We start from the raw sequence: 15827 nt of genomic DNA on the forward strand, positions 1-15827 counted from the left end.
GTTATGTACCAGCGCGTACTTGCCGTTACTGTACGTTCTGCTTGCCATGTTTCCCATGGTGCTTATTGTTGTTGTATCCCTCTCTCCATCCAGCAAGTTGTGCTTTGAGAGCAGAACGCCCTACCTGTGGTTTACCCATTTGACGTCTAATCCGTCTATACCCGTCACTTCTTGATACACGTATGTGTGTATATATACTCCTTGTAAATATGTAAATATGTACATTATGTTCACTCATTGGTGTGTATATAATCTTTATTATTTCTTTACAGGCAAGTCCTTGATAAAGGCCTTGTGAAGGCCGAAACGTTGGCTTGACTTTGTCTTTGCTTTTTCGGTAGTGGCATTCTCTTTCTGCTTGCATAATTATAATAAAAATCACTTTTTGCATTACCCTGTTGCAATTGATTGTGTGCTTGGGATTAATTTAACTGTTGTAACTACTTTCCCTTAAAGCACCTCCCCCATACCCGCAGTTGAGCCCAGCTCTACTCTGAACTTAGCTTACATGTAACTCTTGACACCACCCATCTAACCACTCCGGGGGTGGGTGGTGACTGGCAGGAGGCGGTGAGGTTGGGGGAACGGCCTCCTGGATGGTGTGGGGGTCTAGAGTAAGCAGCTTGGCGAGGGTAGCGTATCGGGGAAGCCTAACCTCCTCCTCCCCGCAGATTAACACCCTTACGGGCACTCTCCCTTTCCTGACGTCTACCACCCCTCGGGCGGCCATTACTGTGGGCCAGTGTTCGGAGGGCATGGGCTCTACCATGGCTGGGTAATCCCGTCCCTGGGGACCTACCGCTGCCCTGCACCAGATCATCATCTCACTCCTGGGAGGCACAATCAAAGGGGCCGCATCCATCACTCTCACTCCCCCAATCTCCCCTCCTGTTGAATTCACTTGCTGCCGATACATCAAGGCCCGGATCTCACGCTGCACAGCCCTCTGTCGGCCTCCCGCTGCTGTGGCGGCCAGCTGCTGCAGTAGGGTCAACACCTCACTCATGCAGTGCTCCATCACATTAGTCCCTAGCACTACCTTCGGGTTATGGTCGCTGGGTTCATTCATTATCACAATCATTCCCTGGTGCTGCAGTTCAGCCCGTCCTCCGGTCATGGCCATGGTCATGGTTTGTACCCCACTTGGGTCAAGGGGAGTCCGTCGGCTGCGACCAGTGTCACGCTACCGTCTGGGGGGGCAAGTTCATCATTCCCTCAATACCGCTGGTACAGTGTGTAGGGTATCGTGGTTACCTGGAATCCAGTGTCCAGGAGTGCCATCAGCGGGATGCCGTCCACTGCCAGGGGGATGATGGATGATACTCCGATGTACTGGTCCCGCCAGTCTGGGGGGCCACTGGGTTCTACTCCTGAGGATTGGCCCTTGGCCCCAGGGGTTGCTCGTTTAACGGACACCGTCGGGAGTAGTGGCCGGGCTTGCTGCACGTGTAACAAATTGGAGGTCCATACCGTGAGTCATTGGCCCTTCTCCGCTGCATCCAGGGGACGTCCTCCGGGCTGTCGGCGAGCTGCATCCTCCCCGGGGGCTTGGGTATCGTCGGAGGCTGGAGTGCGGCGAGGATCTTGGCGAGGTCTCCATCCATGTGACGGACCTGGGCAGCCAGCTCCTCCATCATTCCGCCAGGGGCTGCAGGCGCCAAGGGAGCAGGGAGAGAAGGGGCTACCACGATGGGAGCCGTCTCAGCTGGCCATGGGGCCGCTTCAGGGCCGTCGGATGCTGGGGGCTGCAGAGCTTTGATGGCCCGTTCTTTCAGCACGGCAAAGTCCACATTAGGGTGTTCTAGGGCCCACAGCCGTAGCTGCTTGCGGTCCTCCGGGGATCCCATCCCCTGCACGAACTGCTCAACTAACATTTTGTTGCTTTCCGCATCATTAATGGTATCCACCCGCTTCAGTGTACGGAGGGAAGTTTGCAGGCGCAAGGCATAGTCTCTAATACTATCTGCAGGCCGCTGTCGACATTGATAAAACTGCATCCGCAGCTCGGCTTCGGTGCGGATCTTGAAGGCAATCTGTAGCTTTTCAAAGATAGTGGCCACGGAGGACCGGTCCCCCTCAGTCCAGGTCTCAGTCTCCTGCTCAGCCGCGCCGGTTAGCTGCCCCAGCACTACCGCTGCACGTTGCTTATCGGTCAGGGGATACAGTTCTAGGACCGGGTTAAGCCTCTTCCGGAAGACCTGTAAACCGTCAGGCTTCCCGTCGTACTGCGGCAGCCAGGTAGCTCCGGGCACATAGCGCAAGGAGAACGGCATCACCTGAGCAATGGCGGGGGCCGCGGCCTCCCCTGCTCGTGCGGCCGGAGCACGGGCTGGCCCATTCCCATCCACAGGCGCCGCTGCGGCTGCGACCGCCGCTCCTCCAGCGGCTCCGGGCGCAGACATCTTGTTTCCGCCCCCCTTGGTCTTTTTCCGGCACCTCTTCTTCAGGGGCGGGGCTTCGGCTTTCGCGCCTCCACTGCTCGAGAAGATGCTCAAGCGGGAAAATCTTTGCGCCCAAGATGGCGGATTCTGAAATTTTTCAGCCGGACACCGCCGGCGGGACACAAGGCGCACTTCTACCAGCCGGCAGAACGGTAAGATCCTGTTCGTGACGCCAAGTTGTCGCAGGCGGCGGGGCGCTGCGCTCACCACGCTCAGGTCCGGCGCTGCTGCTGCTCGGTGGCTCGAGCGGTGGGCCGGATCCAGGGACTCGAGCGGCGCTCCTCGCCCGTGAGTGAAAGGGGGTGATTTGGTTTGGGGATTTGGTCCGTGACGCCACCCACGGGTTGTGGTGAGGTTGGGCACCACCGCTGCTATTGACAGGGATCACGGGAGCGATGGTAGGGAGCAGCTGGGATGTTGTTTCCCCCCTCCGTGGGTAGGGGTTGGTGGTCCCGGGACCCGGTGAGGTGATGGGGAGGCAGGGCCGGCAAGGTGCAGGGTCGCGGGGACTGCACAGCGCGGTGCCGGAAGGCATGGTTGTACTCACTCAGCCACAAATGTACGCAAAGTCTCTGGTAAACCAAACGGCTGGATTGACGGGTCCCGCAGCCGGCTGCTGTGACTTCTCCCGGACGGTTGGTGGTGGCTGCCTTTCCCTGCACCTTTTGTGGATGTTCGGTTCCGATGGCTTCCCACCGGTAACCCACTCCCCAGCGTGTGTATGTGCCAGAGGAGCCCTTTTGCCCGCAGGCTCTGGCCCTTGGAACTGTAGCTGTGGCGGTAGCTGTATTTCCTTTTGTTGGTTGGACGGTTGCCTTCAATCGGGTCTTAGCTGTTAGGAAACCCCTGGGGTTCCGGTCACTGACGGATTTGACCTTATTAACGGCGACTCCAAGCCTGGTCAGGGTCCGCAGGCCCTGCCGGTTTGTGCTGGCTTCACTTCGCTCCCCGGTTCGGTACCGGCGGGCCACCGCCCGTCCCCTGTCCTACGGTTCCGCGTTGATCTGCCTCTCCTGCAGACGGCCACCACCGTCTGCCAACCTTGCTCTAAGTGCCCGGGCCACGTACCCGGACACTGTCAGTTTGCTCCTCCACTGCTACTTCACTCCTCACACTTGAACTTCCCTAACTGAACTGAACTGACTTCCTTTTCCCGCCTCCAGGACTGTGAACTCCTCAGTGGGTGGGGCCAACCGCCTGGCTCCACCTCACCTGGTGTGGACATCAGCCCCTAGAGGGAGGCAACAAGGATTTTGTGTCTGACTGATGTGCCTGTCTCGGGGTGGGGGTGTCGTGTTGTAGTACCTGTGACGACCTGGCTAGTCCAGGGCGCCACACATCACCAAGCACAATGCTGAGCTGTACATCACCAAGCACAATGCTGAGCTGTACATCACCAAGCACAATGCTGAGCCGTACATCACCAAGCACAATGCTGAGCTGTACATCACCAAGCACAATGGTGAGCCGTACATCACCAAGCACAATGCCGAGCCGTACATCACCAAGCACAATGCCGAGCCGTACATCACCAAGCACAATGCCGAGCCATACATCTGTGACGCCCTGGAGAATCCAGGTAATCACAGTTAGGCCCCTGCACAACACCGTTCCCACACTAGGAAAAATACAGCCAACCATTAAAGCTTAGTCACCCCCTTAGGGTCAGATAGACACACCAGTGGGCGTGACAAGGCGGTTGGTGCACGCCCACCCAGGGGTTTAGACAGTCCAGGGTGGGAAAACAAACAGTTTACTGTGAGAGTTCAAGTTGAGAGGAGGTGTGCTGGGGCTTTGTGCAGCTCCAGCACAGGAGGTCAAGTTGAACGGTACCAGGGTAGGAGCCCTGGTACTACTGGCTAGGAGGCAGACGGTGGTCTCCATCAGCAGGAGATGGGAAGACGGCTTGGTGGAACCGAGGTGGACCAGGACAGGGTAGCGGCCCGCCGGTACCGACACGGGGAACCGACCCGGAAACCGTAGCACAAAGGGGGGTACTCGGACCCTAAAGCCAGAAACCAGAATCGACTGGAGCTGGTTAATTAACTGATTGAGGCCAGGACTAGAGGTTCTGTCCCACCCAAAGTCCCTCATAGAAGACAACAGCCCACCGATTCGGGATAAGAGGTCACCGCCAGGGCCCATATATACCACGGGCCAGCCTCTGCGGGCATGGCTCCTTAGGCGTCACAAACTTATTATGGCCTAGCCCGTACATATACGTCCTACCCCCTTTTATTCGGCGTATCCGCCAGACCCCCCGAGTCCGGAGACCTTCGAGCCACCACCCCTGAAGGTCCGGACCCCAGCAGCGCCGGCTGCTGGCACGGGTGCGGCACACCCCATCAAGCACAATGCCAAGCCATACATCACCAAGCACAATGCCGAGCCATACATCATCAAGCACAATGCCGAGCCATACATCACCAAGCACAATGCCGAGCCATACATCACCAAGCACAATGCCGAGCTGTACATCACTAAGCACAATGCCGAGCTGTACAGCACCAAGCACAATGGCACGGGGGCGGCACACCCCGAAACTTGGCGTCACAAACAGGATACTTACCCATCCACTTACCTGGTGGAAGTGCGCCTTGTATTGGACAGTCAGCGGTAATCCGTTGAAAATTTTTGAAAAGTCGCCACTTTGGTCGCCATTTTGGCGCGAAAAACTACAGGTCAGTGTCTTCTTCCCCGTGAAAAGGGCGCGAAAGCCAAAGCCCCGCTCCCTGAGAACGCGGCCGGAAAAGGAGGCCGGAAGTCGCAAAGCGAAACTTACAGGCTCGAAAGAGGAGTGGCAGTAAAAGACCAAGGGGGTGCAGCGGGAAGATGTCTGCGCCTAACCCCGATGTCAGAGGGGCGCCGGCTGCTGGAGCGGCAGCGCCTGCGGACGGGGCAGATGACGGAAATGTGGCGGCTCTCGCTCCGGTCGCAGGAGCGGGGGGAGCCGTGGCTCCGGCGGTCACCCAGGTAATGCCGATCTCTTTGCCATATGTACCCGGTGCTGCCTGGCAACCCCAGTATGACGGGAGGCCTGATGCCCTGCAGATGTTCAGGAAGAAAATATGCACTATCCTTGATTTGTATGCCATGACCGACAAGCAGCGTGCGTCTGTGGTACTCGGGCAGCTGACTGGTGCCGCTGAACAAAAGGTGGAGACCTGGGCTGACGCTGACCGGGTCTTGGTAACCGCCATTTTTGACAAACTGCAAGTCGCTTTTGAGACCCGTACCGAAGCGGAGCTGCGGATGCAGTCTTACAATTGTCCGCAGCACACCATCTGAGACTACGCCCTGAGGCTACAGACGGCCCTACCCACCCTGAAGCAGGTGGATACTATTAATGAGGCTGAGGGCAATAAAATGCTGGTGGAACAGTTCCTGCAAGGACTGGGGTCCACCGAAGATCGGAAACAACTACGGCTGTGGTCTCTAGAACATGCGGACTTGAGCTTTGCGGTTCTGAAAGAAAGAGACATTAAAGCGCTGCAGACGGTCGATGCCGGTACCGCTGACTCACCACCCTGGCCGGCTGATACCGCTCCCGTCTCGGTGGCGCCTCGCTTGTTGGCCCTGCCAGCTCCTGCAGCAGTAGCCGGAACCTCGAAGTACCTGTCATCGCAAGTACAGCGCCTGAGTGATGACGTTGCCAGGATCCTTGCCGCCTTACAGCTACCACCAAAAGCCAAGCTGGCGGAGTAGATACAGCTCGCCGACAGCCCAGAGGACGTCCCGTGGATGCAGCGGAGGAGGAACAACAACAGCCGGTATGGACCGCCTGTCTGCTACAAGTGTAACAAGACTGGTCACTACTCTCGCCGGTGCCCTTTAAACGAGCAACCCCTGAGGCCAAGGGCCAATCCTCAGGAATAGACCCTCAAGACCCAGCCGACTGGCGTGATCGATACGTTGGAGGCCGCCCCATCATCTCCCTTGCTGTGGACGGTATCCCGACCTACGCCCTTCTCGACACCGGTTCACAGGTAACAACTATGCCTTATATACTGTACAAGCAATATTGGTCCGATAGTGAGCTCACCCCTCCAGACCCCAGTTTGACCATCATTGCAGCTAATGGACTCCCTATGACCCAGGTGGGGTTTAAGGAGGTAACCTTGAAGGTGGGGAGGGCAGAACTGAAGCACCAAGGGCTAATTGTGGTGCAAAATTACTCTAGTGACCGTACCCCAAAAATGGTCCTAGGGACCAACGTAATCGAGAACTGCATGGGAGAAGTGCTGCACCTATTGCAACAACTGTCCGTCACAGCAGGAGGAGGGCAGCAGAGGGCCTTACAACGTGAAATTCGGGCCCTACTGCAGCGGCAGCAAGTGAATATGTTAGGTGGAGAGATTGGTGGTGTGCGAGTGATGGATGTAGCGCCTCTAGTGGTGCCTCCACAGAGCGAGATGATGATTTGGTGTAGAGTGGCAGTGGGACCCCGTGGACAGGATTACCTGGCAGTGGTGGAACCCCTACCTTCCGAGCATTGGCCCACAGTGATGGCAGCTAGAGGGGTGATTGATGTCAAGAAAGGACGGGTGCCCGTGAGAGTGATGAACTGCGGAGAGGAAGAGGTTAGGCTACCCCACTACGCCACCATTGCTAAGCTATTCACTGTAGATGCAGTGCGCCAAAGATATGTTGAGGAACATGAAGGAGGCATTGGTCATCCGTGATAGTTGTAGTCCCTGGGTAGCTCCGTTGGTCCTGGTAAAGAAGAAGGACGGCACTATGAGAATGTGTGTGGATTACCGGAAAATTAATCAGATAACGCATAGGGACGCGTACCCTCTCCCCGGCATTGAAGAGTCATTGGCCGCGTTGAAATCAGCTAATTATTTCTCTACTCTTGATCTCACTAGTGGCTACTGGCAGGTGGCAGTTGCGGAAGAAGACCGCGAAAAGACTGCATTCGCTACCCCGATGGGACTATGTGAGTTCAACAGCATGCCTTTTGGGCTGTGTAATGCCCCGGGAACCTTTCAGGGGCTCATGGAGTGCTGTTTGGGACATCGCAACTTCGAGTCGGTCTTGTTGTACCTGGATAATGTTAGTCGTACGAAGCCCATCTGGCACACCTCGCGGAAGTGTTTGAAGTCCTCTCCAGGTACGGGATAAAATTGAAACCCTCTAAGTTCCACCTGTTGAAGCCCAGAGTGCAGTACCTCGGACATGTGGTGAGTGCCGAAGGTGTGGCCCCGGACCCTGAGAAGACCACTGCCATCCCGGTAGTAGCCCACCAGGCCCAGGAACTGTCGCACCTCCTTAACTGTGTGCGGCCAACCACAGTTAAGGAGGTGCGACAGTTCCTGGGCCTGGTGGGCTACTACCGTCGCTTCATCAAGGGATACACCAAGATGGCTGCTCCCATGCAGGACCTCCTTGTGGGACAGACTAAAGGCCGCTTTGCACGTTGCAACATCGCACGTGCGATGTCGGTGGGGTCAAATCGAAAGTGACGCACATCCGGCGTCACTTTCGACATCGTTGTGTGTAAATTCTAGATGATACGATTAACGAGCGCAAAAGCGTCGTTATCGTATCATCGGTGCAGGCTCCGACTTTTCCATAATTACGCTGCCGCGACAGGTACGATGCTGTTCCTCGTTCCTGCGGCAGCACACATCGCTGTGTGTTACGCCGCAGGAGCGAGGAACATCACCTTACCTGCCGCCGGCAGCTCTACGGAAGGAAGGTGGTGGCGGGATGTTTACATCCTGCTCATCTCCGCCCCTCCGCCGCTATGGGCCGCCTGCCGTGTGACGTCGCTATGACGCCGCACGACCCGCCCCCTTAGGAAGGAGGCGGGTCGCCGGCCAGAGCGACGGTCACAGGGCAGGTGACTGCATGTGAAGCTGGCATAGCGATAATTTTCGCAACGCCAGCTATCACAAGATATCGTACCTGCGACGGGGGCGGGGACTATCGCGTGCGACATCGCAGCATCGGCTTGCGATGTCGCAACGTGCAAAGCCCGCCTAAGAATGGCAAAATTCCCGGACCCCCATTTGCCTTGGGTGAGAAGCACGAGGAATCCTTCCAGCAACTGAAGAGGGCCCTGACTGGAGAAGAGATCCTGGCCTATCCCGACTATGGCCTTCCGTTCATTCTCTCCACGGACACCAGGAACGTGGGCTTGGGTGCTGTCCTGTCTCAGATGCAAGATAGCAGGGAAAAGGTGATTGCCTATGCAAGCAGGAAGCTCCGACTGTCGCGGGCGGAGGAGGGGACGCTGCGCTCTCCCACTGCTCGGGTCCGGCTGCTGCTATTACTACTGCTCGGTGGTGGCTCGAGCGGTGGGCCGGATCCCGGGGACTCGAGCGGCGCTCCTCGCCCGTGAGTGAAAAGGGGGGTTTGATTGTGAGGATTGGATATTGTCCGTGACGCCACCCACGGTTGTGGTGAGATTGGTGACACCACCGCTCTGGACGGGGATCCCGGGAGCGATGACAGGGAGCAGCCTGGATGTTAGTTCTCCCCTCCGTGGGTAGGGGGTTGGTTGTCCCGGGGCCCGGTGATGGGGTAGGGATGGATGGCAGGCGGGTTACGGGGCCTGGTGAGGTGCAGGGTCACGGGGGCAGCGCTGTGCCGCACGGCACGGTGGTACTCACTCAGCCAATGATGAAGACACAGTTCTCGGTAAAACACACGGCTGGATGGACGGGTCCCACAGACGGCTGCGGTGTTTCTCCTCCCGGCAGGTTGATGGTGACTGCCTTTCCCTGCACCTGTGTAAAGTGTGTACGGTTCCAATGGGTTCCCACCGGTAACCCGCTCCCCCAGCTTGGATATGGGCTGAAGGAGCCCCTTTTGCCCGCAGGCTCTGGCCCTGGGAACTTTAGTCTTGGCGGTGACTGTGTTTCCCTCTAACGATTGGACGGTTGCCTTCTGTCGGGACTTGGCTGCTGGGAAACCCAGGAGGTTTCCTTCGCTAACGGATTTGGCAAATTCACGGCGACTCCTAGCCTTGCCGGGGTCCGTAAGCCCCTGCAGGATGGTGCTGGCTTCTCTTTGCGTACCGGTCCGGTACCGCCGGGCCACCGCCCGTCCACGGTCCTTACGGTTAGCTCCAATAGGGCACTCCTGCAGACGGTCACCACCGTCTGCCAACCTTGCTGATCCATCCGGGCCACACACCCGGACCAACTTCAGTCTGCTTAGCTGCCACTTTACTCCTCTCACTTTCACTTCCTAAACTGAACTGAACTGTCTGCTTTTCCCGCCTCCAGGACTGTGAACTCCTCGGTGGGCGGGACCAACCGCCTGGCCCACCCCCTGGTGTGATCATCAGCCCCTGGAGGGAGGCAACAAGGGTTTTGTGTTTTGGCTTAGGTGTGCCTGACCGGGAGTGTGGGGTGTGTTGGTGTAGTCACCTGTGGCCCCTGGCTTGTCGAGGGCGCCACACGGCCAACAGAGAAATCCCGAGAACTACAGCTCTTTCAAGTTGGAGTTCCTGGCACTTGTCTGGGTGATAACTGAGAGGTTCAAACACTACCTGGCGTCGGCGAAATTCACCGCCTATACAGACAACAATCCTCTGACACATCTGGATACGGCGAAACTTGGGGCCCTGGAACAGAGCTGGGTAGCCCAGCTAGTTAACTACGACTTCACCATTAAGTACAGAGCCGGCCGCAAGAACAACAACGCGGATGCCTTGTCCCAGATGCCGCGCCTACCTGATGAAAGGGTGGATGAAGATGGGTTGGAAGAAATCGAGCTGCCCGCGTTCCATTAACCAAGGGATGAAAGGCCTAGTGTTGGCAGCAGCAGGCGAGCTTTGACCCGTTACCTCGCCATGGGTGACGAAAAGCTCAAGATCAAGAATCCGCAGTTCGGCTAGTCAAAACAATGATATCTCAAGATGCTTCCAGGCTAGAGCCTACTGCCCCCTCCGAAGCACAGAGGTTGTGGAAAGAGAGGGACCGCCTCTACCTGCAACACAGCAAGCTGTACCGGGGATTGATCAACCCGAAAACGCACGAGAAAGTCCTCCAGCTGGTGGTGCCACAAGCATACGTACCTATGGTTCTGAAGGCTTATCATGATGGGGCCGGACATTTCAGCTGGAAGAAGCTGGAGATGCTGCTGAGAGAGCGCTTCTACTGGAGCAGGATGAGAGAGTCTGTAATGGCCTGGTGTAGAGAATGTAGTCCCTGTGCGCTGAGAAGACGGGACGAGACCAGTCAAAAAGCTCCGCTGCAGCCAGTTGTTACTCGCCAGCCGTTGGAGTTGGTGGCCTTGGACCATGTGAAGCTCACGCCTAGTCAGAGTGGATTCACGTATGTCTTGACCATCATAGACCACTACTCCAGGTTTATGGTAGTAGTCCCTGTCAAGGATTTAACAGGTCGCACTGCAGCAAGAGTCTTCCAGGTGTACTTCTGCCAACCGCACGGGTACCTGGAGAAGGTGCTCACGGTTTTCCAGGAATTCTGCCACTTATACGGGTGCAAGAAAATCAGGACCACAGCCTACCATGCAGAAAAAAGAGGATGTCCAGCTCTTCAGGCAAAGAATCACATCTTTATTTCATCATGCAGACACAGAGAATGACATGACCAGCACTACGCGTTTCAGGTGAAAACACTCACCCTTAATCATGATTAAGGGTGAGTGTTTTCACCTGAAACGCGTAGTGCTGGTCATGTCATTCTCTGTGTCTGCATGATGAAATAAAGATGTGATTCTTTGCCTGAAGAGCTGGACATCCTCTTTTTTCTGCATTTCATTGGGCTGTGGCAGTGCCTGTCCGTGCTCCAGGACGGAATCGGGATTGAGATTTTATACGGTGAGCTGATTCATACAAATTGGACAGTCTACCATGCCCAGACTAACGGAATGTGTGAGAAAATGAATAATTTGGTCCTCAATCTCCTTAAAACCCTGCCCCTGGAGGAGAGGAACTTGTGGCCCGAGAAACTGCCCGATCTAGTGGACATGTACAACAATATCCCCTGCGGATCCACGAAATGTACGCCTGCATATCTGATGAGAACCCGGCCTGGGAAGTTGCCGGTGGACCTAGAGCTGCACGTTGAAGTACCTAAGACCATCTCCCCCACTGCCAATTGGGACGTCAAGCGCCAGAAACAGTATCGGCAGATTCAGGAATATGTGGAGAAGAACCTGAGCCAGAATAGAGAGAGGCAAGAGCAGCGTTTTAACAGGCGGGCTCGGGCTGCTCCCTTTGGACCCGGAGATGTGGTACTGAAGAGGAAGAGAAGGACGCACAATCTGGACGACCAGTGGGAAAGAACCCCTTACGTTGTCCAGCCCACTGGATGGGAATACCAGAAAACATACCTTGTCAGTCGAGATCAGGGAAGAACTACGACCACCGTCTCCAGGGACCACCTGAAAAAGTGCCCAGAGCCCCTAAGGGGGATGGAAGAGGTCCTCCCTCCTACACTGAACGTGAAGCAAAAGAAAGAGGTGATCCACACCGTGATGAGTGATTTTCCAGCCGACTGGCCTACGCAGAATGGAGCGGTGATTGTTCCCGTTATGTTCCCACAACCTGTGGAAGAGAGCGGGCCAGAACAGCCTGCCAGTAGCGTACCCACACCAGCGCCCAGGGATGCACCTACAGCCCGCCCCCGTAGGTCTCTGCCAGCCATGCCTGACATTGGGGAAGAGGGACCTGTGCCTCCCTCTCTCCCACCAGTCCCCTGTGAACCTAGCGGGCCTAGAAGGTCCACACGCCCTAACTTGGGCCAGCCACCACTTAGGTACCGAGAGACCGCAATATAGTGAGTGGTGTCTGTGCATTGTGTAAATACAAGTGTGAATGAATACGAATCAACCGAGGCTGTCACCACATTAAGAGTATTAGGTAGCGGTTCCCGGCTACCCACAAAGTTCGGTTCCCCGTTGGAACAATGTGCCTTTTAATGTTTAAAGTTGAAAGTTAAAACCTAAGACAATGGCTGAGAACTTGGAGGCCAACCCGTAAACGTTTGGGCCTTGTAAATAATCCCGGACCTCCCTTCTTCACCTTTGCAGCAGTCACCTTTGCAGAGAGGTTGATTGGAGGATGGGCCTGCGGTAGAGTAGGCCGAGGCCCAGTCACTAGTTGGACCGGTGACAATCCTCCGGGACAGGGGTCCCCTGGACGTGGGGTCCCTGTAAAGGACTGCCGGGCAAGGAACTTTTAACCCGGCCCGTTTGGGCAACACCCGGACTTAACCTGGACTTGGGCAAGGGGTGCCAACCTGTGTTTTAGTGGTGGCACCAGGGTTAGGTTTGGTTGGGTGGTAAAGTGAGAAGGGCCCGGTCCCGTCCCGGATATGTTATGCAACGTTTAAGTAACCTGCCTCCCGTAAGGGAAGAAAACAAAATATTCTTGCAATGTAAATATGTTATTCTTGTAAAATGTTTTAATTCCTTTTATCTTTCTGCAGTAAAAATAAACCGGTGGTGGTCAGACAGTCCGCGGACGGTCTGTGTTTTACCAAGGAGGAGTGTGACGCCCTGGAGAATCCAGGTAGTCACAGTTAGGCCCCTGCACAACACCGTTCCCACACGAGGAAACATACAGCCAATCATTAAAGCCTACTCACCCCCTTAGGGACAGATAGACACACCAGTGGTTGTGACTAGGCGGTTGGTGCACGCCCACCCAGGGGTTTAGACAGCCCAGGGTAGGAAAACAAACAGTTTACTGTGAGAGTTCAAGTTGACAGGAGGTGTGCTGGGGCTGTGTGCAGCTCCAGCACAGGAGGTCAAGTAGAACAGTGCCAGGGTAGGAGCCCTGGTACTACTGGCTAGGAGGTCTCCGTCAGCAGGAGATGGGAAGAGGGCTCGGTGGAACCGAGGTGGACCGGGACAGAGTAGCAGCCCGCCGGTACCGACACGGGGAACCGACCCGGAAACCGTAACACAAAGGGGGGCACTCGGACCCTTAAGCCAGAAGCCAGAATCGACTGGAGCTGGTTATTTAACTGATTGAGGCCAGGACTAGAGGTTATATCCCACCCAAAGTCCACGTAGAAGACAACAGCCCACCGATTCAGGATAAGAGGTCACCGCCAGGGCCCATAGATCCCACGGGCCAGCGTCTGCGGGCACGGCTCCTTAGGCCACATCCAGCCGGGAGCGGACTCCTACGTTTTATTCTGGGAAGTCTTTTCTACGTAAAACAGTGCAGGTAAAGGATAGAGACCACCAGCCAGGTGGGGGACCTTGAATACAACCGGCCGTGGCACTGGCCACCACCACTACCTTGGTTTACCAGAGACTCGTGTGTTTGTTTCCAACAGTGAGTACACCAGCACCCCCAGTGGTCGTCATTCCCCCTGCATCAGAGCCATCGGGTCCTGGGGCCACCATCCCTGCCCACAGAGGGGTTAACAACTTACTGCACAACATCTTCCCCGGGTGCCCCACAACAGCAGCGGTGGTGTCCCACCTCATTACACACCGTGGGTGGCATCACGAACTTATTATGGCCTAGCCCGTACATATACGTCCTACCCCCTTTTATTCAGCATGTCCGCCAGACCCCCGGGTCCGGAGACCCTCGAGCCACCACCCCTGAAGGTCCGGACCCGAGCAGCGCCGGCTGCTGGCACGGGGGCGGCACACCCCATCAAGCACAATGCCAAGCCATACATCACCAAGCACAATGCCGAGCCATACATCATCAAGCACAATGCCGAGCCATACATCACCAAGCACAATGCCAAGCCATACATCACCAAGCACAATGCCAAGCCATACATCACCAAGCACAATGCCGAGCCATACATCATCAAGCACAATGCCGAGCCATACATCACCAAGCACAATGCCAAACCATACATCACCAAGCACAATGCCGAGCCATACATCATCAAGCACAATGCCAAGCCATACATCACCAAGCACAATGCCGAGCCATACATCATCAAGCACAATGCCGAGCAGTACATCACCAAGCACAATGCCGAGCTGTAAAGCACCAAGCACAATGCCGAGCTGTACAGCACCAAGCACAATGCTGAGCCGTACATCACCAAGCACAATGCCAAGCAATACATCACCAAGCACAATGCCGAGCCGTACATCACCAAGCACAATGCCGAGCTGTACATCACCAAGCAAAATGCCAAGCCGTAAATCACCAAGCACAATGCTAAGCCATACATTACCAAGCACATTGCCGAGCCATACACCACCAAGTACAATGCCGAGCTGTACATCACCAAGCAGAATGCCGAGCCGTATATCATCAAGCACAATGCCGAACCGTACATCACCAAGCACAATGCTGAGCCATACATCACCAAGCATATTGCCGAGCCATACATCACCAAGCACAATGCTGAGCCGTACATCACCAAGCACAATGCCAAGCCATATATCACCAAGCACAATGCCAAGCCGTACATCACCAAGCACAATGCCGAGCCGTATATCACCAAGCACAATGCCGAGCCGTACATCACCAAGCACAATGCCAAGCCATACATCACCAAGCACAATGCCGAGCTGTACATCACCAAGCAAAATGCCAAGCCGTAAATCACCAAGCACAATGCTAAGCCATACATTACCAAGCACATTGCCGAGCCATACACCACCAAGTACAATGCCGAGCTGTACATCACCAAGCAGAATGCCGAGCCGTATATCATCAAGCAGAATGCCGAACCGTACATCACCAAGCACAATGCTGAGCCGTACATCACCAAGCACAATGCCAAGCCATATATCACCAAGCACAATGCCAAGCCGTACATCACCAAGCACAATGCCGAGCCGTACATCACCAAGCACAATGCCGAGCCGTACATCACCAAGCACAATGCCAAGCCATACATCACCAAGCACAATGCTGAGCCGTACATCACCAAGCACAATACCGAGCCATACATCACCAAGCACAATGCCGAGCCGTACATCACCAAGCACAATGCCAGGCCGTACATCACCAAGCACAATGCCGAGCCGTACATCACCAAGCACAATGCCGAGCCGTACATCATCAAGCACAATGCCGAACCGTACATCACCAAGCACAATGCTGAGCCGTACATCACCAAGCACAATTCCGAGTGTTGGATGGAGCACTGTAAAAGCCACTACCTCTGGACTCTGGAGGAGACGTGTCCTGTGCAATGATGGATCTCACTCCTCTATCTGCATCTGATGGATCAGTCTGGGTTTGGTGAATGGAGAATGTTACCTCCTGAGTTCTGACTGCATTGTCCTGCTGTAGAGATGGCGGAGGATGATGCTCCGGGCCGTTATCAGGGGGTGGCTGCTTCCTCTAAGATCCAGTGAAGGGAAATATTAATGCTTCAGCCCAAGAGATTGTGGTCAATTGTAGCTTCCAGGTTTCTGGGAACAATTTGGGGAAGGCTCTTTTCTGTTCCCCATGACTGTGCCCAGTGCACA

The sequence above is a fragment of the Anomaloglossus baeobatrachus genome, chromosome 4, assembly GCF_048569485.1.
Source record: "Anomaloglossus baeobatrachus isolate aAnoBae1 chromosome 4, aAnoBae1.hap1, whole genome shotgun sequence".
Classification (NCBI taxonomy): Eukaryota; Metazoa; Chordata; class Amphibia; order Anura; family Aromobatidae; genus Anomaloglossus; species Anomaloglossus baeobatrachus.